Here is a 27,793-nt window from a genome sequence, read left to right as displayed (position 1 = left end):
CCACACCAAGATGGTGACACCGTCAACATAAAAACAAAAAAAACAAACACAAAAAAAAACATAACAGAAAATACACCAAGTCCGCGCGGCCCATGGAGGACGGCCGGACTGGGAATCAAAATGACAAAATAAAAATAAAATAAAAAACGATTAACAAAAAACAGTGGTGGTGACTAGGTACGTGTACCTAGTCACCGTCACTGAAACAATCAACAGAAAAAACAAAAAGGACTACGATTTTACCGTAACGTCATTAGTATCATGGCACCCTCGACAGAGCGTCTGCAATGACGTTGTCGCTTCCCCGAATGTGTTTGATTTGCAGATTAAAAGGCTGCAAGATCAAACTCCACCGCATGAGTCGTTGATTGGAGTTTCGCATGCGGGATAAAAATTGGAGCGGGTCGTGGTCGGTGTAGACGACCACACACGGTGAGGCACCGAGATAAACCTCAAAGTGCTGAACAGCGAGGACCAACGCCAAGGCCTCTTTTTCAATGGTCGAGTACGACCGCTGCGGGGCGCTGAACTTCTTCGAGAAGTAACAGACGGGATGGTCCACGTGGTCGGCGCCACCCTGAAGGAGGACAGCACCGGCCCCGTGGTCGCAAGCGTCGACGGCGAGGGAAAAAGGTTTCAAAAAGTCAGGAGCAGCTAATACTGGAGCAGCACTCAACAACAATTTGACATTTTCGAAAGCGTGGCTGCACTTCTGTGACCATTGAAATGGTACCTTTGGACTTAACAAATCAGTCAACGGGGCAACTACGGCGGAAAAGTTATTACAAAAGGCACGGTAGTAGCCCGCCATGCCAAGGAAACGACGCAGCTCGCGGCGATCAGCAGGGGCTGGAAAATCAGTGATGGCGGCGATTTTCGCGTTTACCGGACGCACCATACCCCCACCCACCAGACGGCCCAAATACGTTACCGTGGCCTTCCCAAACTCACATTTGGCCAGATTTATGGTCAACCCAGCAGAGGAGAGGCGTTGGAACAGCTGGTGAATTTGGATAATGTGACTAGGCCAGTCCGAACTGTGCAATACGACGTCGTCAAGATATGCCTCACAGTTGGACATGCCGGACAACACGGTGTTGATAAGGCGTTGGAAGGTGGCGGGAGCGTTACGCATTCCGAACGCCATAACGCGATATGACAAAAAGTCGTCGGGCGTCACGAATGCGGAATTTCCTTGGCTCTGGCTGTTAACGGAATTTGCCAGTAGCCTTTGAGCAAGTCAAACTTACTGACAAAAGCCGCTGAACCGACCCTGTCAATGCAGTCATCCAATCTCGGCAACGGATAACAGTCAGGGACTGTGACTGCATTGACACGGCGGTAGTCGGTGCAAAAGCGGAATGTGCCGTCGGGTTTACCAACAAGCAGACACGGTGAGCTCCAGGGACTCATACTAGGCTCAGCAATGTTATTTGCCAACATGTACTCGACCTCCTTCCTCAACACATCCCTCTTCGCAGGGTTAACCCGATAGGGGTGCTGCTTGATTGGAACTGCAGAGCCAACATCAATGTCGTGTTCGAGAATATGTGTTTGTTTAGGAACATCACCGAACAGCTCAGGAAACTGATTAACTGCATGTAGTATATCAGCTCTCTGCGAAGGAGACAGGTGAGGAAGGTGAGAGTCGAGCACAGAAATCATAGCAGTATTGTTAAGGCGCCCCTCCACAACCCCACGACACGGGCTATCGCCTACATCATTGTCCTCCTCCGCTACTGCAGAGATCAGCACCACGCCAGTGGACAGCGACGGGTCAACAGGTGGCCGTGGGTCTGGCTGCGCGGAAGAAGTGGAGGGGTCACTACGCTCATGAAATGGTTTCAGCATGTTAATGTGGCATAAACGTTTGTGACGCCTACGGTCTGGAGTGGCAATAATATAATCCCGATCAGACACTTTTTCCAAGACTTCATAAGGCCCGGTAAAACGAGCCTGCAGAGCAGATCCAGGGACAGGTAGCAACATCAACACTTTGTCGCCCACTACAAAGTCACGTTCAACCGCCTTACGGTCATACCACGCTTTCATTTTGCATTGGGCTTGTTCGAGATGTTCTCTGGCAAAAACACAAGCCCGATGCAAGCGGTCACGAAAGTCAGATACATGCGATAGGACAGAGTTAGACGGGTCATCACTAAAGCATTGGTCTTTGATAACAGCTAACGGCCCTCGCGGGTTGTGAGCGAACACGAGATCAGCCGGGCTGAATCCCAAAGACTCTTGAACAACTTCTCTGCATGCAAATAATAACCAGGGTACGGCTTCAGCCCAATCCTTACCAGTCTCTAGGCAATACTTGCGAAGCATGCCTTTCAGAGTCTGGTGGAAACGCTCAAGCGCACCCTGGCTCTCGGGGTGAAATGCACTGGAAACCTTGTGCTGGATGCGCAGTTGTTGTAACACACGGGCAAATAAACGTGAAGTAAAATTAGACCCGCGGTCGGTTTGGACGACTTTTGGTAAGCCGAACAGTGAGAAAAACTTAAGTAGCTCTTTAAGCACAACGTTGGTGGTAATGGTGCGTAAAGGAATAGCCACGGGGAAGCGGGTTGCGGCACACATCATTGTCAGTAAATACTGGTATCCACCCTTCGCACGGACGAGGGGTCCAACAATATCAGCGATGACGGTGTCAAACGGCTGTCCGATGACAGGGATTGGAAACAGCGGCGCAGGCGGAATGACTTGGTTGGGCTTGCCAGCTAACTGACAAACACAACATGTCTTGCAGTACCGTTTGACATCGCGCCTAACAGTTGGCCAGTAAAAATGTTGAGTGATGCGACGCAGCGTTTTTGCTATACCCAGATGTCCAGCTAAACCGTCATGAGCTACACTTAAGATTTTATCTCGGTAACCGGTAGGCAGCACAATTTGCAGGCAATCATTCCAGTGACTAGGAGCCTTTGAAGGTCTCCATTTTCTCATTAACAGCCCGTCTCGGAAAAATAGACACTGCGGTTCTTTATCAAGATCAGCATCCGACATTGCCAACTGCAACAGCGAAGTAAGCGTAGGGTCGGCCTTTTGAGCAGAAATCAATTGTTCACGAGACAAATGCAGAGAATCATCTTCGACTTTCTTAACAGTACGCAAAGGCGCAGTGTGAGTGGTAGAGGCGGAAGTAATACTACCTGTATCGTCAAGGTTCACAAGAAAAGAGTCAGATAAATCAAAATCATCGGAGGGCAATGAGCACGTAGGCTCTCGGACAGCAGAGCGCTTGGCCATTGCGCGCGTTACAGCGCAGGCAGGGAACACATCTGGGTGTTTCTGTACACACTCGTGGTTAGTAGAGGAGTCAGGGGCACACACTTGAGGTAGCACATTAGTGTTATTTTTGGCCCAAACATTACCGAATGCGATGTCATTGCCGAGAATAAAGGTTACCCCCGGTATTGGTAGTGACGAGCGAACCCCAACATTTACGCTACCAGTAAACAGTTCAGATTCGAGCTCAATTCGGTGAAGTGGGACTGTCACTGACCCCATTTCAAACCCACGAACTAGAACACTAGTCCCAGTTTTAGTGTCTTCCGACAACGGCAAAACCCCACCCAAGAGAAACGATAACGCAGCCCCAGTATCGCGCAGGACACGCACTGGCACTCGGTCCTTACTACCAGGCAGCGAAACAAGACCGTCACTCATAAATGGTTCATACCCAGATTTAAGCTCAGTTTCGAGCGAGAGCGCAGAGGAGGAAGGAGACGTTTTAATTAATCCCACACCCAAAGGCTTGGTGTTAGATTTAGAATGTTTTTTCTTTAACACCGGACAATCAGCAACCAAGTGGTCAGGCCTCTTACAGTAATGACAGGTAGGCTGGTCACTAGACACAGGTTTAGACTGAACAAAACGGGCATTGTCCCTTACGGCCACACGGTGTGTCAACGCGTAATCGTCAGCTAATATCGCAGCTTGGTGCAGAGTCTTAACTTCGCGTTCGTGAAGGAAAGTGGTCACAGCAGGAGGAAGACAGTTTTTAAATTCTTCAACAAGCATCAGCTCGCGAAGCTGTGCGTGGGTCTTTGACTCACTGGCTGTGCACCATCTATCAAATAGTAACTCTTTTTCGCGTGCGAATTCAACATATGTTTGTTGGTCTGACTTTTTGGAACGTCTGAACTTCAGTCTGTACGCCTCCGGGACGAGTTGATAACCGTTCAAGATAGCCTTTTTAACCGCATTATAATCAGCACTGTGATCAAGTGAAACAAAGATCTGCTGCGCGTGTCCTGTCAAAACTGATTGGATTAACAGCGGCCAAACCTCCTTGGGCCAACGAAGGGTGCGCGCAATTTTTTTCGAAGTGGGGAAAGAAATTATCCACATCCTTCTCTACAAACGGTGGCACAAGTTTAATGTGCTTAGTCACATCAAATGAAGCTGATGCCAGATCAATGCCACCGCTTGTAGCCTCGCGTTCTAGTGTATTTAAGCGAGCCTGCTGTTCCGAAATCTTTAGTTTAAGCTCCTCGCGTTGAAGGTCTAACTCTTTTTCCTTAATTGTGAGCTCTTTTAATTTAATGGCTTCAGCCAAATCTGCAGAAGGTAAAACGCCCTTCTCAATCAAAACGGGATGCAAAACCGATTTAACAGAGCTCTTAAGACGTTTCTCCGAAGCGCTTAGTTGGATGTCATAAAGCTGAGCGACTTCGATAAGTTGATCCTTTGTGAGACTATGAAAAGCCTCCTCAGTGGGATCCTCAGCAAACGTTTCCGCTGCTGACGTCATGGTAAACTAAAATGTACCCTCACCGGCTGCACAGTGAGACACATACAAAACAAAAGTAGTCAAAAAAAATCCCCAAACGACTACAAGCTCTCCCCCTCAAAAATGGTGCTCCACAACTAAATAACTTAACGGTGAGGCTGAAGTTAGACAAAAAGAGCACTAGCCCGACAAAAACAGCCAAAGTCTAACAGGTTAACCAACCCCACCGTAGCACTGGAAACATACCCCAGTGCAAATACACAAAAGCAATTGGTAAGGCACAAACCAGCGTGATGTGCGTGACACTGTAACCTCAACACTAACCTGAAACAAAAACTTACCTAATACTATACCTGACCACTAGTCTTCTGGTGGTTCCCCTAAAAGGCGTACTTTAACCGCCAAACTCGAGGGGTGAGTGATGCCACCCCCGAAGCGGGCCTACTAGAGGCTACCACCGAAAATAATAAATTAAAATAAAAAAGTGGTGGGCTCTGTGCCCACCCGGCGGCTTACTAACTACAGTGCCACACACACACAACTAGTTGGACGAAGTGCAACTTACCGTTTGCATACTACAAGGGTGCCTAAATCTCCCAACAAAAAGGATTTTTTTAAAAAATTTGGCAAAAAGGGTTGAGAAATGGACGAGGCCCCAAATGTTACAAACTGTTTAAAATGTAACCATTTGGTGGACAAATTGAGGTCCAGGCACTCGTTGAGTCTAGGGGTTGTTTATTTTATAATTCAAAAGTACATGATAAATAACACAAAAGGGAGCCACAGATGCACCATGGAGCCCAGGGGAGAGAGACCAAGCCAGGCTGCCACCCTGGCTTAAATGGGGAGAAGGGGATAGGCTCCATTGGCAGCACCTGTGGCAAAGGAAACAGAAAGAGGCAGCGACATAAAGGTAAATGGGGACGGTGTCCCCCTAGTGGTGGTTTAATTTCAATCGATATTCTATCGACACAGACACTTACATCCATGGTCTGAAATAATAATTGATTGATATCCTTCTTGTGATTTGTGCATTGGGTATGGCTGTTTTAGGGGCAGGCTATAAAACCTGTTCACTTGCGTTAGCCTAACATCAACAACCTCTGAAATGACAAGGATTGCTTGGAATATCAAAAACAATCTACATGTCTAAAATACTTTGACTAACTAGAAAATAGGGTCGAATGAAGAAAAAATCCCAGAGTGCGACTTTATTGGGATACACAGGTGGGTCAAAGAGGCTGCAAAGAGTCTCTCTCTCTCTCTCTCTCTCTCTCTCTCTCTCTCTCTCTCTTTCTCTCTCTCTCTCTCTCTCTCTCTCTCTCTCTCTCTCTCTCTCTCTCTCTCTCTCTCTCTCTCTCTCTCTCTCTTTCTATGGTTGCAGGCTGTGTGCTGTAATGAATGTTTGGACTATGAAAATGAAAGGGGATTCACTTTTTACAGTCAACTCTGTCTTTCCCTCTGAGTGAGGCAGCCATGGTTGCATAGTTACAGTTCATTAGGAGAGTGGCGATGAAGGGCCTTAATTGTTTCAGCGCAGGTGTTTGCTGGAGTGGAGAGAGCAGAAGCATGAGGGGGGATTCTGAATGACTCTGATCAGCTTTGAGATCTCTTAGCTAACGGGCGCATCTGAGAGACTTCAAGACAATAGGACCTCACTCTCTTTCTCTCTCTGAGAGAGAAGAAGAGAGATTGTGTGTGTGTGTGTGTGTGTGCGTGCGTGTGTGTGTGTGTGTACGTGTGTGTGTGTGTGAGTGCATGCACGTGTGTGTGCATGAGTTTGCGCCAAAGAGAGCACAGAAACACAGGAGATGTCCTCTGTATCCTCAGCATGGGATGTGTTTACGGATGTGTGATACAGATACTGTGAACCTATTCAACTTAGAATGCAAGATGAGTAGGAAGGTGTATGTATGAACAGGCACAGTGAGCAGCATGTCCAAAGATGCATGGAGGCATAATTTTGCACTCGCATGTATATTTAGTTACACAGGAATTCCCCCAAGACACAGAGAGAAAGATTTGGTTATGCTGTGAAGTAAAGACTTGGGGTTGGTGGGGGAAAAACACACACACACACACACACACACACACACACACACACACACACACACACACACACACGTACGCATACACACCCACACACCCACAGAAAAAAACCCATCTATTTCTTTCTGCCAATCAAATGGAGTGTGTGAGCAGTTGAAGGTCGAGGAGCTCGTTAAGGTTGAGACCAAACACTTCAGGCAAACAGGAAGGTTCAGGCAGGGCAGAGCAGGGCCTTGCTGCCTGCACTCTTAGGCCCTACGGGGAGGCTGGGCAGAGGCGGTGCTGGGGTGAAGGGTGGGTGGAGCGTACTGGGGCGCGGGGGTGTTTTGTGGAGGATAGAGAGGCTAGCACCACCTGGGGAGGCTGGGGTGAAGGGTGGGTGTAGCGTAGTGGGGCGCGGGGTGTTCGTGGAGGACAGTGGGGGTCTAGCACCACCTGGGGGGGCTGGGCTGAGGAGGTGCTGGGGTGAAGGGTGGGTGTAGCGTAGTGGGGCGCGGAGTGTTCGTGGAGGACAGTGAGGGTCTAGGCTAGCACCACCTGGGGTGCTGGGGTCTTGTGGTGGGGTGGGGGTGAAGTGTGGATGAATATTGGCGGCAGGTGTGTCAGAGGCAGAGCAGGTCCTTGCTGTGGGGTTGGCTTGTGGCGGGGTAGAGGGTGGATGGTTGGTGAATTGGTGGTGTTCAGGTCTGGGGCAGGGGTTGTGGTGGAGGACGGGGGGTCCATCTGGAGGCTGGTGAGGTACCGTAGTATGTGGAGGTATAAGAGGTTTCTCAGGGAGAGGGCAAAGGGGCTATACGAACCAGCTGAGCTGGGGGCAATTATGGCCTACCACAGAAGAGCATGTAGTATGTGCTGTAAGTGAATTGATCTCCTATAGCCGGGTATGAATTTGATGGGAGGATTTTTTTTAGCTTTCACAGTGGTGGGGCTTGTCAGTTTGCTGTGAGGTTAGCTGAGACAAGCAGATCCTTTTTGGCAATATGTTGGGGTGCAAGCATGCACAGGAGTTTAAATAAGTTATTCCACAAAGGTTTCTACTAAAGTAAGTTTTAAAGAGTTTGAATTTAAGTTATTTCATAAACTTAACTATTCTCTACTATAGTATTCTTCTTTTTCTATTTTAATCTCACCTGGGCCATTTGGGTTCACCTATTTACTATGTTTTTAACCCACCTTTTTGTCAATCCTGTCATTCCTGTTAAATTCTTTTCGTTTATTTTCTGTACATCTCATCCACTGTTGTATTTGGTGTCCTTTTCGTTTACCTTTGTGTTTGTCCTCGGGCAGGGGCGATTTAGCATCTGTTCTTTAAGGGTGGTCAGCACATAGTGCTGACAGTGGTACCTGACATGAACGGCAAGCATTCCATGTCTATTTCATATTTGAGATTTTGTAAAATGGAAATGGCCTTCGATTTTAAAAAAGAGCTCACTCAGTGAGGTACTATCCACACAAGTAATGATGTAATTACATTTGTATTATTTCCTATATTTTTACTACATTAGTAACCCTTGTGTATTATTGGTGGATGATAATGTGTATCTAGTAAGGGTAGTCATTGTTCTCAAGAAATGGGACATAAACTATTATGTTGCATGAATATATTCATTTTTAATGTGAAATGAACACAAACCTCTTTACTCTTCAGCTTCAGAGTCAGGCACCTATTATGTGACGTATGTAAGTTTAGCTCTCTTAGAAAAAGCTATTTTTCAATACTGATCGAACAATAAAACAGCTGCTTCCAAATTCTCCCACTGGCAACAGTGGGTTGAGTATAAACCCACCCTTCAGTTATCAATAATCATCATTCAATTAACAATTAACAATATTTTCCATCATTGGTCAATACCATTACTTTTAGACCTTACAATCACTTGAGCTTTCGAATGCCCATTTCAAATCATCATAACCATTACATAAACAAAATATCATCTTACTAGGCCACACAACGAAACATACAAGACGCAGTTGCCCATATGCCGCACCCATAACAAACATTCACCTCAGTTGTAATTTCAACAGGAAGCTGGTTCAAGAATTTGACAGCATAATGGCTACATGCCATTTTACCGTGTCTGGATTTGAACCAAGGCACAACCAGTAGAAGACTCGGAAGGACTAAGACATCTACAGTATGTAATAGGCTGATATTTCTCTGACATATCTGCAATATATTTAGGACCTAAACCATTGAGTGACTTATTGACGATTAGAAGAGCTTCCCTTCGTACATGCTCCTTATCGTGCAAGGCCAACAGTTCCAATCAGTAGCAGACCATCTAAATATTTACAGCACATTATTATAGAGTATTTAGTCAGTTGCTTTCAGATTACATTGTACTACTGTCATGGGTGCCGCTGGGGGGTGGGGGTTGGGTGGGAGAGTGTTACAGATTCTAAGGGCCCAAACACTGACAGCACTGACAGGGGCCTTTAAGGCGCCCCAAAAGTTGAATCTTTCATGAGGCCCAACATTTCTGGCGGTGCCACTGACTACAGTACAAAACAAATAGGCTTGTAATGGCCCTCCTCTGCCTCAACTTAATTCCATTGCAATGGCAGACAGTGGAGTTCATGGAACAGCTAGCTACCCATAGCTGTATGCATACATGTTCATGACAGAGAGGGGCCAATGTTCATAAGCAGCTACAGCAAGTCACATGTGTCATCCATGAAGTGCTAGACTCACAGGAACCACCAGCGCATCTGGACAGGCATCACGTGTGAGATTGTGACAAGTGTCACATCGCCAAATTCTCCAGTTGTCAAAACAGGCTGAAAACATGCCATGTTGTCCAGCCGTGGGAAAGCCATCGCGATGTGAGGTGGCATTACTCTGCATGCAGCCATGACACTGAATCTGATGACAACATACTGTATGTCAGGGTGTGCTCTCTGCCCAGATACACTGTATTGGCAAAGTTGAGTCACTGTTGTGACAAAAGGGTTTATCAATAATGTTACCCTTTGCTATGAGCCTGGCTTTAAACAGACTGCAAAGGGACGGATTGGCTGACTGCTGTCTGCGCAGATGTAGCCCTCTCTACACCAGACACACACACACACACACACACACACACACACACACACACACACACACACACACACACACACACACACACACACACACACACACACACACACACACACACAGCTACCTGTATCAGTTCTATCAGATGGTGATTAAGCAGCACTGCTCTGTGAGCTCTGTGCTCAAACGAACAGCTCGTCGACTGTTCTAACTCCACCACCACCACCACCCCTCTCCTTCCCGTTATGCTAATGAAATACAGTTCTGCCTCACGCTGCCTCCAGATGCTCTGACGCAGTCACGAGGAAGAAAAAAGTCCAAGCAATTAAGTGGTATGTGAAGTCTGTTTACGTCCTCCTGGTCGGTCAGACTAGCGCACCGCATGCTAACGGAGTTGCACCGCTGGCTGCTGCTACTGCTGCTGTGGACTAGCTCTGAGCAGATGGGCCTAACGCAGGGTGAAGCTCTCCGCAAAACTTAACGCCCCACGGAGGGGTTGAGAGTTAATTTTGTATGGGCACTTTTTGAAGAATCATTGGAAATGGTAACCATGGTAACCAGCAAAATAATGATTAAGATATGTGAAGTCTGCTTACGTCCTCCTGGTTGGTCAGACTAGCGCACCACATGCTAACCCTGTTACACCACTGGCTGCTGCTTTGGGCTAACTCTGAGCAGAAGGGCCCAACTCGGGGTGATTTGAAAAGATTCATTCGAAATGGTATAACCATGACAACTGTATCCACCAAATTAATGATTAAAAGTGTCATACTCTTCTCCAATGTCCTACTCTACTGAAAAGAAGAAGAAGAAAATATTTTCGTATTCTATGATGACTTGTGTGTTGTTGTATAGTCGCATACCTGTTGTAGATCTGAACCATTTGAAGTGCTGTTCAATATCCACTTGAATGAAAACCATGTCAACTCTTTCAACTCCAAATCTGTGTGGGATCCATATTTAGCTTAAAGGCATATGTCACTATTTTGGGGCTTAATACAGTTGAAATCGTTGGCTGGGGTTTGTAAAGGTGGTAAAGTGTCTTATTTTTCATGTTAAGCGTTGTCTTGCTTTGAGACAAGTTAAAAGAGGAAATATGTCGCTAAGCTAGTGAAAGTCAATGGATCCGTGTAGCATTGTAGCACGCTACACGGATCCATTGACTTTCACTAGCTTAGCGACATGCTCCCTCTTTTAACTTGTCTTAAAGCAAGACAACGGCTTACATGAAAAATAAGACACTTTACCACCTTTATAAATCCCAGCCAACGATTTTAACTGTATTAAGCCCCAAAATAGTGGCATACCCCTTTAATAAAAATTATATGAGTAACTAGTATGTGTTGACAAAGATACTAAATTGCCTTGCCTCATCTTCTGTGAGTTACAATAACCCCAAAAGACACAGATGATGATGGCAAGATGTGAAACACCACATTACAGAATGGTGGTTAAATAAAACATCTAAGTATTGGACTTCGACAACAGTATGTTTTACATGATTTGTAACTATGTCACATAGTATGTCCCACAAGTTCAACATGTAGCCTACTACAAGTTTAACTTGCTCATTCTAGCAAGGCGATGATAAGTCAACACAGCACTTTTCAGCGTGTTTCTCAAATTATACCCATGAATGGCCCAGACTATCACCTCTGATATCACTTCAAAACCATGCTCTTGACATTTTTCGGTACGCTGCATTTATGCCATATTATCCTGGAATTGATGCCTGGTGAGTTACGTTTCATTGCGTAAGCTTTGGATCATTTTAGAAATCACCTGTCAAAAATAAATAGACTATATTATCAGCAAAAAAGTAGGGTGCTAAATCCAGTGAGCTTCACCCTTAAAGGGACTGTCTGTGAAGCTAAGGCATGGGAGAATAAAATGAACTCCTGTAGTCAGGCCCCACGTGTCTGTGTGGTTACTGTTCAGAATATCTATCATGTCTGCTCTAATAATTTTAGACTTACTTTTCGGCATATGCTCCGTCTGGGCTCATTGAGAGAGAGAGAGAGGGGGAGGGGGAGGGATACACAAGGGAAGAAAGAGAGGAGTTAGCGGAGGACAGGAGGCATGAGGCAGGTGAGTGAGGTTAACGGGGGAGGGGGTGGAGACAGGAGAGAGAGGAGGAAACGTCAGATATACTAAGAGCATATTTTAGAGATTTAAGAGAGCAGAGGGTGCATGTCTGTGTGTTTTGACAGTGAAGGCTTTGTCATCACAATCAAACATACAGTAAATTATATATTAATTAATTTACAAATGTTCATGTTTTTAAAGTATTATATATTTCCCTGGGTATGCACTTAAAGTAGACTGAGACTTAAAATAAGAATAGGTAGGTGGTCATTGTAACTGATAATACGGCTTCACAGACATGGACGAGTCCTATCTCACGCCTTTCGTAAAGTCTTCACGAAAAAAATAGATTAATTTTCGTGGTGCATTCATGTTAGGGTTGTGCCGATAGACGATGTCATCGTCCATCGGCGATGGACAGCTGGCATCACGATGGACAGCCAACATCGTGATGCCAAGGAATTTGTATTTTTGAAGCCGCTGCTATTGCCATCATTACGGTGCTTGGCATTGCAATAAACTGAAATATTACCGTAAAATCCTTAGTAGCAGCGGACTGTGCAGGTAGCAGGACTGAACGGACCGAGGTTGTCAACACAAGCCTCAAGCAGAGTGAATTTTATAGCTACGAAAAAACCGCAATGGAATAAAAAAAACGTATGAACTAAGCCCTACTATTGTTTGCTAGGCCTACATATGAGTTCAAGTAAGTGTCTGATTGCCTACATTTATTTATGTGACCCAAGTTTCTACAACGGAGAGTCATGAGGCATTGGTTCTTCCTCCGGAGTAGCCTAAAGTGAAAGCAACAAATCGTTCAGCAATTGCGACAGTTTACCATTTCATGTTTAACGGAAATTCGACCCAAAATGTTTAATCTCTCGATGGAGATGTCTTGTGAAGTAGCCACACAAGATTGTAGGCTACACTTCTGATTAGCCCACTGCCAAGAGGGAGCGCAAGCGATTCCATGTCTGCCCGCGTCTTTGTGGCTTCACCGCAATTGTTTCCATTGATGAATTAAAAAGTCTCGCCGTGTGCTTAAGAAACATTCGCGTCGGGTAATTTGCTAACTCGGGCTAAAATCCATTGCAAAACCTCGAGAAGGCACGCGTGGGTTCTCATCTCTTCCATTTGACAAACGTTCTGGGCTTCCCTGCATGGCTAAAGTTATACCGGTATGCAAAAAACGCAGTGACACAGCTGGTCTTGAAATAGAACTACTCCGTTAAATAACACACTCTAGTAGCAGCCTGCAGTAGGCTGCATCGTGAAATTTACTGAAAATAAGCTCCACGCGGTGGAGTTTGGAAGAGCGGGCTTGAAGCAGCTGATGGTGACACGAGAGACAAGAAGGGCAATGGGGAGGGGTCGGTCGGGGAGAGTCGCTCTCACAGACAGCAGAGGAGCGACCATCTCTGTTGCAGACAGTAGCGCAGCTGGAGGAGGTTTAAACTTTTTTTGTAAGAATTTAAAAACTGTTAATATAGGCTATTTGACTTGGGCCTACTCTTAAAGCAAATATATTAAAATAATAGCTTAGCGAAAGCCAAAAAAACGAAACATATGATAATTTAAAAAAAAATGTAATAAAAAAATAATATTACACCTCCCCCCCAACGACGACGATGTCATCGTCCATCGCATCGTCTCACTGTAAACATCGTCAGCTGCCAATTAGGGGGACATCGCCCAAGCCTAATTCACGTTATTGCCCGTTTTTCGTGGTAGGGCAACGAAACGCTGCCTATTCACTTGAATTGCCCCACTGCTGCTATGGTTATCCAAGCGTCTGCAGGGGTGGGGAGGGGGTGCTGACAGAACACTGCTGATACACTCGGGACTCACTAATTCGACGCCCTTTCGGTACTTACGCCTTATGTCCCCTAAACCTAAACCTAACCCTAACCTTAACCCTACTTAACCCTAAACCTAACCCTAACCCTAACCCTAACCTTGACCCTAAACCTAACCCTAAATTGCTTGTTTGAAATGTTTGATTACCATGTGACGGTAGGCTACCGAAAGGGCATCAAACTAGTGGGTCGCTAGGCAACAGTCGGGCAATTCAAGTGAATAGGCAGCGTTTCGTTGCCCTACCACGAAAAACGGGCAATAACGTGAATGCACCACGAAAATTAATCTATTTTTTTCGTGAATACTTCACGAAATGAGTGAGATACGGTTGCATGGACATCACTACAGTAGAAAGTGCATACATACCCTGAAAATCCCATGACAACAAGCCAGAATTACTTCCGGACTTGTTAACTTTCCTGTTCGTTCTCCCCAACTGTTGGACTATATAATGCATATTAATCATTCCTCATTAATTACATACTCCTGCTGAGCAGTTACAGACAGCGCTTTGCTGTGCGTGTTGCATAGAAAGAGGACCAGACTGACCCCGTACCGCACCCATATCGTCCCCCCACAGTCCCCGCGTGGGGGAGAGAAAGGTTCCTTCTGTCCGTCTACACTCATTCTGAATACGTAAACACAATTGCGTGTCTCCTACCAAGCCTGCCTCAAGGTACTTGGGGGCCCTAGGCAAACAGAGGCTTGAGGCCCCTTTTTTCTCTTCAAACTATCGGGGAGGGGGCCCCTCCTGAGAGATTTTGAGATTAGCATCACTGTACTTTTCAGTCATTGAATTTGGGAGATTTTTTCATCACTTACAAAGTTGTTATTGACTACAAGTACATAACCACTGATTTGCCAGGGGGCCCCCTTTCAGCTGTGGGCCCTAGGTAATTGCCTAGCTTGCTTGCCTGGGTGTGACAGACATGCCTGTCTTCGCCTGCGTTTTGCTGCACTGAACAAACAGATTTTGCCAGAGGCGATACTCAGGCTTGACAAGTTAGATTTTTTTTTCTCCTCTTCGTCTGCTTTTTCTTTTTCTTCTTTTTCCTTCTTATATCTTTCCTTTGCTTTCGACAATGCAGGTTGAAGGGAGAGCTGAGTAGTGGTGATGTTTGCGGCAAAAGCAGATGTTTGTCTGACATTTGCTCTCCCAAAGATAGGACATGTTTATTTTTTCCCCCTGGCATTTGCTGTCCACATATTTCTCATAGAGGCATATGAGCACGATAATGATGTAAGACACTTGTCTTACAGAACAATAACAAAGCATTTCTAACGCTAGTTTTCAACATACAGTACATACATTGTACTTGTTGATAATGTGCTAAGCCTGTGTATAACAGCCCATATGTTGACTTGTTATATTATATCAACTTCCAGCTGTTAATTAAAGTCAAATACAAACAGTCATGCACAAAGTATGTGTTGTGTTAGACTGTGATCATGTTAATAGATTTGTTTTGTTTTGTTTTGTTTTGATTTTTTATTGGCAAAAGCACACTATAAACAAATTAGAATTTTGAGTATTATATACAGCAACTGTCTGTCTGTCTGTTTCATGCAATGTACATAGGCCTAGACAAAGAGAAGTTACAGACACGTGTGTGCGCGGACACACACACACACACACACACACACACACACACACACACACACACACACACACACACACACACACACACACACACACACTCACACACACACACGCACGTACGCACACACACACACACAATGTGCATGGATCAATGCGCACACACACACACACACACACACACACACACACACACACACACACACACACACACACACACACACACACAGTCTCAAAGATTTACCTTTTACAAAAAAAATCATATGAAAACATATGTAGACTCCATGTTCAAACACAAGTAAAACATACTAATGGCATTACACAACACTACATTACACCACATTACAGTTGATACTTTTATCCACCTTACAGTTATTTAGAGGGCCTTGGTTACAGTACCTGGAGCAATGTGGGGTTAGATACCTTCCTAAAGAGCACTTCAGCCATGGATGGAGGAGTTGGAAGTGGCAAGGTTGGGATTCGAACCTGCAACTCTCTGATCTTCAGACCACTTCCCTAACCATTATGGCACGGCTGTCCCAGACCTGCCTATGCTCTATAACAGGATTATTCAATTAAATGTCAATAAGGACCAGTTTATCAAATTCCTCCCATCAAAGGGGCCGAACTATACGCATGCATACGGTTGCCGACTGTCAATGAAAAAAAATACAGAATACTTCATTGAGGTTGGGGGGTCTGGAGGTCCTCCCCCAGAAAGTTTTGTATTTCTTAGATGTAATTTCCTGCATTTTAATGTCTGTTTCAGCTCAATACGGAACCCGTACTTTTATCTCTAAATTCTGGTAACGGTTCTGTATTTCAAGGGGCTTGTGGGGGGCCAGAACCTTGCCATCCAAGGGCCGCATCTGGCACCAGGGCCGCCATTTGAATAGCCCTGCTCTATAAAAAGAAATGTATAACACTTACAAAATGAACATGGACTATACAGGTTTTATGGCACATAAAAGTGACCCAATTGATCTTGTCCTGATATATGAGTTAAGCTGGGCTTACACTGTGCGACTTTTGCCCCGATTTGGCACTCGCACGACTTTTTGAGAGTCGGGCCGATTTCTTGCTCAATCGCAGGTCAATCGTGAGTCTCTTATCGTGCAGTTTACATGGGGTAACGACAAGCGATTTCGCCTCACGATCGTGCAATCGCAGGGTGGCAAGAAAATCAAAACGGTTTGAAATTCTGGTCGTGGCTCGTGCGTAAATCGCACAGTTAAAGCAGTGCTACGACCGGATTTGACACTTCACACGCACAAATGAATAGGGCCGTGCGATTCGCTGTTGAGCGCAACCTCATCTCCACCTCAGGTGCGCATGTTCCCTCCTCTGCAGCCCAGGGAAACATGCCTGTCGCGTCGTACGGTGGAAGCATTTCGCTTGCATCCGACTGTCGGCTCGTGCAGTGTGAGGACGTGAGTCCTGAGTTGTGAACTTTTAAACAGTGAAATTCCATCGTGCAGTGTGAGCAGAAGCTTAAGACCCACGAGTGAAAATATCGCACAGTGTATGCCCGGCTTAAGGCAGACACATTCTACAGAGCATTCTATTTATACAAAGCGTATGTTGCAACATGTAAACATTGTAAATGAAAAGTATATACGTGTACATACTTGCATACTAAGGTACAAAAATGCACCACAACTTATTTTCTTTTCATAAGACTTGTGTAGCCATTGACATGTCCTTTTGTATGGGATAGTTAACATGTTGATAATTATACAGAAACAGCTTGCATCTAAATGCCACCTCTGCCTGACATCAACATATCAGAATAAATGCTCATTTACACTCGCCTCCAAAAGAGTTGTCGCCTATCCATCTGTTTGGAATAACAGCTAATAACCTGACTTTCAATTAATCACTTGGCTTCAGAAGTCACTCATATGAAAGCTACAACCCTCCCGAATGAAAATGTATGTACAATACAAACATTTTACAGACATTTTCTTGATCTGATATTGAGTCATAGTCAGTTACTTGGAGAAGTCAAACCCGTGTTGGAGGGAATCAGTGGCAGGGTTTTTCACTGTTACTGTTACTTTTTGTATCACTGTTTCGCCTAAATAACCAGCTATGGTGACCAAGCAGGGCTGGACTGGCAATCTGGCAAACCGGGCAAAATCCCGGTGGGCCGACGCCCCTAGAGGGCCGGTGATGTCGGTTTTTAAAAATAATTGTTATTAATGTTTTTTAAAAAATGTGACCGGCGGCCCACAATTTCGTGCTGACGGCCCTCGGCCCTCCTCCAATGACATCAGCCCACACATAAAGGGGCTAGAGGGAGGGGGTGTCCCATTGGTGCATCTGAGTCGGACTTAACTATTCATTGCGGCCCCACCCCTACCCTGCATTACGCGCGCAAATTTGAGACACAAGCGATGGAGAGACTAAAACTAAAAGGTGGTGTGGAAAAGCTTGCGGAAAAGGGATAAAAAAAAACTTGCAGCAGAGGCAAGATAATGTGTTCACGCATGTAGTGTTGTATTAGCAGGAGAGGGACAACAGCTTCTGCATGTTGGAAGTGAAGGAGCACGCTATGAGACAGACAGCAGGTGAAAGCGGCAGTAATAGCCTCTACGAGCCCTGACAGGTATGAGTCAAGTCAAGATCTGTGGCCTCATGTACGAAGCTCACTTACGGACAAAAAAGCTACTTAAGTTGTTTTCCACGGCCACGGTCAGATGTACTAAAACAGACTAGACGTGGAAAACTGCGGATCTCCACGCGAATTTCAGGGCTGCTGTGGAAGTTTCCGTAAGCGTGGAAGTTGCCGTAAGTGGTGCATTGCGTCTTTTTGGCGGCACACTGAGGCATGCAGCGCAACTACATCCCAGATAGCAGATATTTTGGCTTTGTTTTGGCAGATATCTGCAATTTATGGCTTCCTTTTGGCAAGCCATAAGCTTTTGGCAATTTTTTGGCATGGTTATGGTTGACCTGGGCGCCAGTGAATTGGGGCGTTCCTCTGGAAAGCAAAAAACCTAAGATTTGGCTAAATTATGGGCTGTTTATGGCTTCCCACAACACATCAAAACGCGCGGACTGTGAATGAACGAGTTATGGCCAGGTAATGGCATGTGTCAGGTTAATCTGAACCTCGGGTGGAGAGCGGGACAGCAACGTTCTACATTGGTGCGCTTACGGCAATCCAAAAGACTGCCAAAATCAACTGTCAAGAGAAACTCGTGCTTGCCTCACTTCAGTTTCCCCAGCGCCAGTGTGTGTCAGACTTCAGTTTATGCAGGTAAGTGCAGTTGACACGTTTTTATATTAGATACAACCGCCGATGACTTAAGAGATGAGGCATTTTGTGTTATCGGTTTTCATGTTGATTTCATAGGTCTGTGACCGTCGGTTTCCGTGTTATGCGCTGAAACTTCGATACCCTTTTAACAGGAGCTAAAACACAAACGTCTGTGACACACAACTGTGACATTTAATCTTAGTTGCTACCCTCATACTCAGTAACGGTTGATTAAGTGTTGTTCTGTGGTTGAAATTCACTTTCAGATATCAATGCCAAGGGAATTTCAATCAAAGAACAACAACACTAGCAATCCCAGCTAACTGGCCAACGACAGCTACCAAAAGCCGGGAGCTAGCTAACTCAGGCATGGAGCATCTTCTACCTATCGGCACAAAGCAGAGCACTATCTAGCAATATCTGTCTGTCACGGAAAGTGTTGGACTCACTGTAATTTTGGCCTACTACTGAAGCAATCGAGTGAATCTGCTTTTTTCTACATTGTCTTTTCAGATGTGCTGCTGCTGAAGGCAGTCACCCGGTGGAGGAACTTGTTTTTTGACAGGCATACTACAGGTTGGTTCCACAATTTATTAACCTCTCTCTCTGGTCTAATCTTCGTTCGTTGTGAAAGTCCTTGCTTTTAATGTAACTGCTTTTAAGTATACGTCTGTATTGGGTAATGCAATGGTCGGTTTGTGTTTAAGCGCTGGCTATTTAACATGATCAGTTGTTAAGGCAGTGTGTATTGTTCAGCTATCAACAACAGGGGGTAAACCGTATACAGAAATGTGGCCCATGTAGGCCTATGTAATCTTGCTCTAACATTTGTAATACCTCAACACAGAGAGTAGCTTACTGGTGTCAAAGGTAAAAGTAGAAGTGAATTCACGCCTGCCCCCAGACCAGGATCTCGGAAAAGACTGAATAAGGGGGAAAAAACACCTCAGATAGGCCTACTGACAAGTCCAGGGTAGTGGGAGCATTACTAATTGGCAGAAAGCTTTAACAATGGCACATGATATAACATAGTGACCAGTCTGTTTCACCAGTTATTCTACTGTAGGCACACCCAATGAGATAGATAGCCTACTGCTTTGTTGTTATTGAAAAACCTAAAAGCTAGGTTAAAAAAAACCTCCAATTTGACCAGTACTCTGATCTTAGAATCAGTGGGCTACTATATACTCAAGTGCAAGTTATATGTTTTGGCAGGGTTTTGTTTGATTGAGTATTGTTTTTTTTCCTATTCTTTTTCTCCCTTTTACTTTTGACAATTCCGTAGATGGTTGTACAATCTACTGTAGCCTACTACTCATGTCATTTAAAATGTATAAAATATGAAATAACATCTACATTCTCTTTTCAGATGCTGTGCTGCGAACGGACACTGCAGTCACCTGTGGGAGGGGTCAATCAAATCGGATCTCAAAAACAGGTACCAAATTTTAATAACACCCCTCCCCCCTCTCCCGTCTATTACTCTATTAATCAAGTGCATTTGTGCCGCCACTTGGCCAGGACACCCTTGTTAAAAGAGATTTTTAATCTCAACAGGTTTATTTTCCTGGTTAAATAAAGGTTAAATAAAAGAAAAAAAAATGTAATGCCACTGTTTTCAAAGTTACTTTTGCATGTAGTAATTCAATTTGGTTTATCTTTTTATTCTTTCCTAGATGTCGCGAATCTGATCTGATCTACCTACCTCTATGTGGCAATAGAGTACCTGCTTTTACTGGCCAGGGGACCAAGATGAAAACAAGAGGCCTGTACCCAGACATCCAAGCAGCCATCAAGTCACCCAGTCCTCCACCACCTTCCGTGCAGCTATACCCATCCATCAAATCCAGCCACTTGCCCACCCTAACCAGTCACAGCATTTGGAGGCAATAAAGTATAATGAAATGTATTTAATTGTCTTGTTTTTTTTTTTCTAGATGCATAAATATTCCAGTTTCATTGTTGAAAATCACGCATTTATTAAATGTGCGATTTTCAACAATAAAACAGGAATATTTAGTGATCCCAAATGTAGCCATAATGGGGCCAAATGTCACTTATTTGTCTTATAAGTTTCTCTGTATACCGGTACTTACATTTTAAGTATACAGGGAAACTTATAAGACAAATAAGTGACATTTGGCCCCATTATGGCTACATTTGGGATCAATTATGGGTACATTATGGCAGTATTTAGGGTCATTTATGGCTGTTCTGGGAGAGTTATGGGTACATTATGGCTGAATTATGGGTACATTATGGCAGTATTTAGGCTCATTTATGGCAGTTCTGGGACAGTTATGGGTACTTTATGGCTGCATTTTGGCTGAAGGGTGGGGTCTGGAATTCCTTTTGGGGCCTTTAAGGCTGTACGTGGAAATCCCAAAAGGGTTTTGGGTGAACTTTGGTCAATGTATGGCTGGGTTTGGTTGGTTTTGGCATGCCAAATTTGGGCCACTTTTGGCCCGGGGACTCAAACCGAAGCCAGCCAAAAGGCCAAGACACGATTTGGCCCAAAACTCTGCCAAAAACATTTTGCTATCTGGGATGTGTTGTACACGGTCGGAAATATTGCAGAGATGCAGCCATTTAAACGTGGATTTTAATGTTGAGGCCTGTGATTTTTTTTTTTTAAAAGAAGAAGAAAACCACCTCAACCATATTATTGTTGAGGCAGCTGGTTAAAATGAAGCGGACTCTGAAACTATTCCAGAATTACAACGATATTGGATGCCCATCAGCAGTATTATTTCAAGTATTTGGCAGCTATTAACCATTTAATATTTTCTGGATCTGCGATGTGTCTTCTCGCATTTGTTGGGAACGTCCTCACCGCAGTGCTGGTCAATTTTAATAAGGCTACTGTAAAATTAGTCCATCAATTAACAGGTTATTTTATAGGCTAACTGAGTATTGGCTGCAAGTTATTCATAGGCCTACGTGTGGCGTAGCCTACATGTGTCATCTTTCATATTTATACCCGACATACATGTTTATTTCTCGGAAGCCTTGGCGACTGCCTCAATGCAATGTGTTTTGACGTAATGCCTTGTAAATATCAATTGTTGGGAAACCTGCATTGTACTGCAGTATAACATGACAGTTTTTTCTGCAGTCCTCACATTAAGTATTAGGCTACCGATGCCTGATTTTATACACGCCAAAGTAATTTTGTTAGCCTATTGCGCGCAGCCTTCTTCCTTTTAAATTGGCTTCCTCCGAAACAGCGCCTTCACCTCGCATCATGAAATAGGCCTATATTTCCCGCGTTCCCCTTCCCGCGTTCCCTTTCCAATTCTTTCAACCAATGAATGCACATGAAAGGGTCTGTTCATACTAATTAGAATATTCATATTGAATATTTAAGGGAGGAGGCAAGGCGGAGACTTGGTCCCGTGTGTGCTCGTGCATGTGCGCAAGATTTCACGGCAAAACCTGGTTACGCACTTATTGATACATCCGGATTTTTTTGTCCGTAAGTAACTTTCAAGATTTTGGCGCCCGCACTTTCTTGGTAGGAAATCCACGCACTTCTTTGTACATGAGGCCCCTGTTCTTTCAAACTTTAGGATACTCCATGCCTCTCCCCAACTCTCACTTCAGCATTAAACATTAATATTAAATAGGCCATTCATTTCCACCACCATAAGTGTGCTTGAGTGCTTTCTGATCCGGTCGCACGACTTGCGGACATGTTGAGAAGACAAACATTCCAGACACCAAACCACTGACGTGAATAATATTAACAATATAGTAGCCACGGCAGTGTGCCAAATGTATAGCATTAAATGGAACACCAGTGGTGTTGTTCTAAAGCATTCCGTGCACCAAATGCATTTCGAAGACTGTCAAACTCGTGCCTACTCTCGTTAAATATTCAGCGATCGTTTGCGTAATCACATTTACCACGCAGTGAAAATGTCCATATGTCGTGTAACGGTTGTCGCGTCTCGCGTGTGGAAAAGGTTTGGCAAACGGATTAAAAAAAAAATTGTAACTCCTCTTGGAGCACAATCAAACCATATTCTGTAGGTAAAGACCTAGCATCTCTCTCTCAGCTGTTATTTTATCCAGGACAATTAGAAATGATAAATGATTGAAGAATTTCTTTTGAATAAGCTTTTGATACAGTTTTATCTGTAGACTATTTTATATGTAGCCTACCACTTTCAGCACTGCTCATTTTGAAAATGTTAATGCTTTCTTAACACATTGAGTACCGGCGGTGTTCACGGAATTATGTCATAGAATACCAGCGTTCCAAGCCATTCTTGGGCGGTTTTTGTAGAGCCACAGCATATTTTGTGATGGGCCCACTGACACATGGTATGGCTCATGTGAAAGATGAGCCTTTAAACTTTTAGTGGGTGAAAACCGGGTGTCTCTAGCTGCCACCGTTGTCGAGCTATCCTAAACTGAACTAAGGCGGGTATCAACCAAAATCAACAGCAAACGGAGATATCGGGGCTTTTCTGAAATGTGCGCAGTTTCCGCCTAGCGCGCCCTAGATACTTACATATCCGGGTCAGAAGATTTGTGTCGTGTCCATGTCTCAAAGCAGTTTATACGTTCGTAAAACCACAAAATAGGTGGAGGGATTCTAACAAAACAGCCACATTTATACAGTATTGTAATAGAATGACGTCAGGGGGAATGCAATGACAAAATAATGCATTACATAAAGGTCATTCTTCATAGTCATAGACATTTGTATATAAATAATAATACTGCACACACTTACACATGTATTAAAAGTATTTTGTTTATTTACAATCATTTATTTATCAGATACTCTTTGCACGAGTTCATTACTTCCAAGAGATTATTTACATGAATTCCTTATTTAGGCCTACAAGAATTTATTTTCAAGAGTTTATGTAGGTCTACATGGTTTGAAAGCATTGCTTTGTGTGGTAAATCCTAAAGCAGTCTTTGAGGTGTAAGGGCACCTTACATGCTGCACAGTAAGAAGTGGTTTCTCGCCTGTACCCACGCGCCTTACATACCTGCACTTTCGAGCAGGGTTTCTTCTCTTTGCAGTAGGCCTGTATTTCATCATTACATGGCGTCCAATGCCGCCATCCAACCTGGTTGGAGGATCACTCCTTGGGGCCCTTGGGTCTCGATCTTGCAAGAGCCAAACAGAATCAACCTCATCACCCCCTGCACCTTCATTTCCTGTCTCCTCCTCAACTCGTCCACCAGTGAAAGACCTTGCCACACTCATTATAAATGAAAGGAGCTTCATGTGCTTTCCCTGGGGGTTCATGGCTTTGTACAGAATGAATGCATTGAAAAGGCATATCTGAAACAAGTACAAAACAAATTTCTTTGTCCACTTTGTAGACTTTCTGACACATGGGTAATAAGAAATATTTTGGTCAAGCCTGTCAACTCCGTTCATCGAATTGTTGTAGTCTACAATGCAGGCTGGCTTCTGAACAGCGACCCTCTCGTCGTTGCCCCTCTGCCACACCATTGCATTTTGCATCTCATCCTGGTGGAGACTTGTTATCATTTTCACAATTTTTTTGTCCCTCCATGCTAAAACCATGGCAATGTTGTTGTGTAGTGCAATGGTCTCCCCAGGCCTCAGATCAGAATTTGAAATGTGGGTGATTGTCTGGGGCTCCCCCCTGTTCTTTCTCAGCGTGCCACAAACATGGGTGTTCAGCTGTAGGAGCCTGTCAGCAAGTGCAACGGAGTTATAATAATTATCCATGTACAACTTGTATCCGTGCCCCGCCAATCTGTCAAGAAGGGTAACTACAGTGTCCCCCAAGTTTCCTGCTTCCCCACAATAGGGCTTCATCCCAAAGCAGTAGCCGGTTTCTGAGTCACATATGATGTACGATTTAATTCCATATTTGATAGGTTTTTGGGGGTTGTAAACCCGGAATTTGAGGCGTCCACGCCATGCCATCATGCCTTCATCTATACAGATGTTTGAGTTGGGCTGGTACAGTTCACCAAATTTTGATAAGACATGGTCTAACACAGGCCGGACTTTGTGAAGCTTGTCAGCTCCATTGTTTGTCATGTTGTCGCTAAAATGCAAATACCTCCAAATTATCTGAAAGCGATTGCGCGACATTGTTTTGCCAAAGTAAGGTGTCCACACCAATTCATCAGTCGACCAATAACTGAATAACGTTGGCTTTTTGACTATGCCTGTAATAAAAAATAGACCAAAAAACCTCCTGAGCTCTTCTACAGTCACATTTTTCCAAGAATGACTCTTACCCCCCTTCCCATTACCGGCTGCCATGTTTTGTTCAGCATAAAGGTTTGTTTGCTCAGCTATTGCATGCAACAATTCATCACTTATAATCAACTTAGCAAAATCAACAGGCTGATCAGATGTCAGTATAGCTGCGCCTCGTGGTCCAGGGGTTGCAGTGAAGGGTATGTCTCTAGGCCTCCAGTCCTCTCGCTGCCATTCTTCCGGGGTGGCACTGCTCACTGACCGGCTTGGTGCGCGGCCTCGTCTGGCTCCAGCCATTCTGCCCCTTGTGATTTGTCGACCTTGAAATGATAAATATACATAAAATAAATACACACAAATAGCCTAACTAAAAACAAAATGCAGTAACCATATTAGACGTGTGTGTGTGTGTGTGTGTGTGTGTGTGTGTGTGTGTGTGTGTGTCCAACGCACCCCTATTCAAAGGCACCTGTGGTTCTGCCATTTGCCCCATCTCTTCCATGTCTTCCATACCATCCACATCTGCAATTACACAACAGACTAAATCACATGCACTGCATGCACATCATTTGCATGTAAACCACATTTGCAAATCAAGACAACCTAATCCACTCACATCTCTCATTCAAGTTTATTTTTACACATCGGATTTTTTTTTCACATTGCACGCACGCACGCACACACACCAACGTGAAGTGAATATTGTGCACAGTCTATACAGGATGCTATTGGTAATGGATTTAGGTCATGGCAAAATGAATGAGGCTAGTTGTAGGCTACTCACCGAAGTTAGAAGGGGTGATGGACCTAAATCTGTCCTCTCCCGCCAGGTCCTCAAAGTCAGACTCGCTGTCTGATAGGGCAACTTGGTAAAAGACAAAAAGTACAGCACAATCAGACTCAGGCTGTGTTTATGTTACAATGTAGCCGCCAAAACTTCTGAGGTAACTTGTTAGCTATTTCACGCTAACGAGGGAATCTTACCTGCTCCGGATGTCCGAGTTGGGCTCCAAAGTTCATCCCCCTGATCGCTGATGTCTGTGTCGCCATCATCATCATCAGAACTATTTTCCTCTTGGCAAACTGATGTTTTTTTGCATGCGCGGGACCGATTAGGTCGTACACTCGTCCTGCATTCGCTACTTGGTCCAGGCAGACTTGGTGAAGGTGGATCGGTATCCACACCATGCTGGTCGTCAGTCTGATTGACATGAGGAACAATAAATGCCGACTCGTGCAGCGTTGTCTGGCGAAAACGCACCTGTTGCACTTTCCTCCGTTTAAACTTTTTCATTTCTGCTTCCCTCTACAACCGAATACAACGGTATCGGGCTGGAATATAACGAAGTGATGCCTTACAATGCGACTACCACCTCCCAATCTAATCTGGCACAGATCTCCTTCTTCTTTGATCAAGTTATGACTGACTGTTGCCAATTTCTGAGGAAGTACCGCCACCCAGTGGACACTTGACACAAGAACTTCTGACTGACACGTGCGATCGGACACAAAGCGGAAATGGCACTCGGCAACAATGTAATGCAGCAGCACAGTTATCAAAAATAGCCTACTTTTGGGTTTAGTTGGCGCAGATCTGTGATTAAAAGGTCCAGATGATGACACCAACTTTTGACTGCCATCTGTGTCGGTTTTATTCATCACAGAGCTACAAAAATAACACACAATGTGCATTGAAGTATGTAATTTTGAAATATGCAAAAAAATATTAATAACGCATATTTGCGTTTTGGTATACAACGCATGGGCGTGAACAACGCATTATTACGTCGTCGGTACTCAATGTGTTAACATATTTGACATACTAAAACATTGTGGTGATAGGCTACAGTTAGTTCATGATTTCCTTTCATCATTCAAGCTATTAAAGTAGCTTCCTTATGCAATGAGAGATGCATTTTGATAACAGGAAATTAACCCCTCTTCTAATGCACCTGTTAGAAGAAACCCTCAATTTAACATTAATCTAGGTCAATTTATGAGTAGGCTATACACTGAATACTATATTAATTTGAATATTTTGCAAGTGCTGCATACATTGTGATAAATAATCTATCTCCCTCTTCTCATCTAGTCAAACCAGGCCAGGATGAGGTTGAGTTAGAGAGAGAAGTAGAGTAGGCCTAGATTACTTTTGCTGTGAGTGTGGTCATCTATTGCATTTCTAAACCACTGCCCGAACTAAGATTCATTTTAAATAAATAGTTGATATAGTCAGCGCACATTTCCTGGTGTTTTCTGATAGCTGAAAGAGAGATCCATGCATGAATATTGCGCCTTTTCGCATAGGCCGCTTGGTCAATAAGTAGTAGGATGTGCGCCGCTGATTATGAGGGGCCGGTCTAGGCCAAAAATGCCAGGGCCATTTTGTTCTCCCAGTCCAGGCCTGTGACCAAACCCATTATCAGATCAAGAAAATCGCTCTTGTATTGCTTGTATCAATTAAAATTGACTTGACTGACTGGACATTTTTACTTGAAAATATACAGAAAAATAAGCTTGTTGAAACATGTGCGGTAATCAGTTTTTCTGTGTTGACGTCACTGTTTGGCATTTTTTGATGGTTTTTCAATTATTATTATTTTTTTTTTTAATTTTTCATTATTTTGTTACGCACATAATTATAAATGTGGTCATTCACAGTTTTTATGCCCTCCCTGAAAATGTACTAAGTTCTGTAAATATCCACAAAAATAAAGAAAATTAATTAAATGAGAAGGTGAGTCCACACTTTTGGTCTGTACTGTAGACATCAGTTTGTTATCACATCCACTTTGATAACAAGAGAAAATAATAGAAAGAACCTCCTCAAGAATAGAGATAAAGACTGCCTATTGAAATAGTCTAGGCAGAGATTCAAAGTGTTCTGTGAAGTTACTAGTAGACTCGCACAGTCCATCTGTAATCTTAATAAGTCCTCATAGCTAACTGGCAGATGTGCGAAT

The 27,793-nt window shown here is 44.1% G+C and overlaps 1 long non-coding RNA gene across 1 annotated transcript; it reads left to right on the top strand.

Moving 5' to 3' along the window:
- Positions 1 to 18,459: 18,459 nt before the first annotated feature.
- On the top strand, positions 18,460 to 20,411 carry LOC134460175 (uncharacterized). The gene is made up of 4 exons (XR_010037006.1): positions 18,460 to 18,625; positions 19,139 to 19,201; positions 19,995 to 20,063; positions 20,302 to 20,411. It is a non-coding gene; the product is annotated as an uncharacterized LOC134460175 (long non-coding RNA).
- The last annotated feature ends 7,382 nt before the right edge of the window (positions 20,412 to 27,793 follow it).

The sequence above is a fragment of the Engraulis encrasicolus genome, chromosome 12 (assembly GCF_034702125.1).
Source record: "Engraulis encrasicolus isolate BLACKSEA-1 chromosome 12, IST_EnEncr_1.0, whole genome shotgun sequence".
Taxonomy (NCBI): domain Eukaryota; kingdom Metazoa; phylum Chordata; class Actinopteri; order Clupeiformes; family Engraulidae; genus Engraulis; species Engraulis encrasicolus.
The sequence above is the reverse complement of the archived record's forward strand: the minus strand, read 5'-3'. Positions and strand labels throughout refer to the sequence as shown.